Source organism: Nematolebias whitei, chromosome 15 (assembly GCF_014905685.2).
Source record: "Nematolebias whitei isolate Nwh7 chromosome 15, NemWhi1, whole genome shotgun sequence".
Classification (NCBI taxonomy): Eukaryota; Metazoa; Chordata; class Actinopteri; order Cyprinodontiformes; family Rivulidae; genus Nematolebias; species Nematolebias whitei.
The window spans coordinates 587209-588997 of record NC_056512.1 but is presented as its reverse complement, the minus strand read 5'-3'; positions in this window follow the sequence as shown (position 1 = coordinate 588997).

Here is a 1789-nt window from a genome sequence, read left to right as displayed (position 1 = left end):
GATCCATTTAAAATTGAAGGTGTTGAGATTTGTAGAGTTAATGAGATGAAATTTTTGGGTGTAATCATTGATGAACAGCTAACATGGAAAAATCACATCAATTCTGTAAGAACAAAAATATCTAAATCTATTGCAGTACTATACAAAGTCAGGGAATTATTAATTGATAAAGCTCTGTACATGTTGTATAACACAATCATTGTTCCACATTTAATCTATTGCATTGATGTTTGGGGGAAAGCGTGTAAAACATTTACAAAACCTATTTTTATTTTACAGAAAAGAGCTGTAAGAATCATCACCAGAAAGCATTACAGTCACCCATCAAGCACATTATTTTATCAACTGAACTTATTGAAGTTCCATGATTTGGTAGATTACAGTATTTTATCAGTTATGTATAGGGCTCAAAATAACACATTACCATTAAATATCCAAAGAAATGTTGTTAAAAGACAAAGTTGTTATAATCTTAAGGGGATAGAGATATTTGTCAAACCAAAATTCAGAACTAGTCTGAAGGGAAGGTCTACCTCAATCCAAGGAGTTGGATTGTGGAATGTTCTAGAGAGTGATGTGAAAAATGCCAAGTCAATGTGTACATTTAAGAAAAAGATCAAAGCTGAATTGTTAAAAAAGTATATATGAAGTAGCTTAGTGTGTGTTTTGTATTATAATTAGAAAAATTAGAAAGAGTTATTCATTTTGTTCTGTTACTTGAAAATTATTATGATTGAAATAATTGTTTGAAAAAAGGGGCAGATATAATAAGATTTTTTCTTCTTTCTGCTGCCTTTCATTTTAAATCTTTTGTATCTTTTTTATATTGTTATGGAATTGTTTTGTACTTTTTTAAAATGAATAAACTTTATACCATATACACAGTATATCGGATGCTAAATTATTAATTAATCAAATCAATCAAATGATTTCTTAATCAAAGCCAGCATAAAGTGGTTGTTTTTATTTACACAACTCTTCATTACCACTGAAATAAAGCACAATGATTATAAATTAATATTATTATTATTTCCCTGATGAAACAGCGCTGCTTCATGGTGAAGTGAAGCAGCGCTACATCACCCGTGCAAATTGGAAGTATTGTTTTTAGCACATGTGCAAATGAGCTGACACTACGGATCGTGCTTCTGCAACAGATTGGGTAACCACAGGCCCGACCCCCATGGGGGGCCACTAGAGAGCACAGGGGGGTTGTATAATATGGCTGCTTAGAGGTTGTAAAAATATCCATTTATTGTTTAACAACTTTAGAAAATATGCTTTTATTTTTAATTATCCATCCATCCATCCATCCATTTTCTTCCGCTTATCTGGGGTCGGGTCGCGGGGGTAGCAGCCTAAGTAGGGAGGCCCAGACTTCCCTCTCCCCAGCCACTTGGGCCAGCTCCTCCGGGGGAATCCGAGGCGTTCCCAGGCCAGCCGAGAAACATAGTCCCTCCAGCGTGTCCTGGGTCTTCCTCTGGGCCTCCTTCCGGTGGGACGTGTCCGGAACACCTCACCAGGGAGGCGTCCAGAAGGCATCCTAAACAGATGCCCAAGCCACCTCAACTGGCTCCTCTCGACGTGGAGAAGCAGCGGCTCTACTCTGAGTCCCTCCCGGATGATCGAGCTTCTCACCCTATCTCTAAGGGAGAGCCCAGACACCCTATGGAGAAAACTCATTTCGGCCGCTTGTATCCGAGATCTCATTCTTTCGGTCACAACCCAAAGCTTGTGACCAGAGATGAGGGTGGGAACGTAGATCGATCGGTAAATTGAGAGCTTCGCC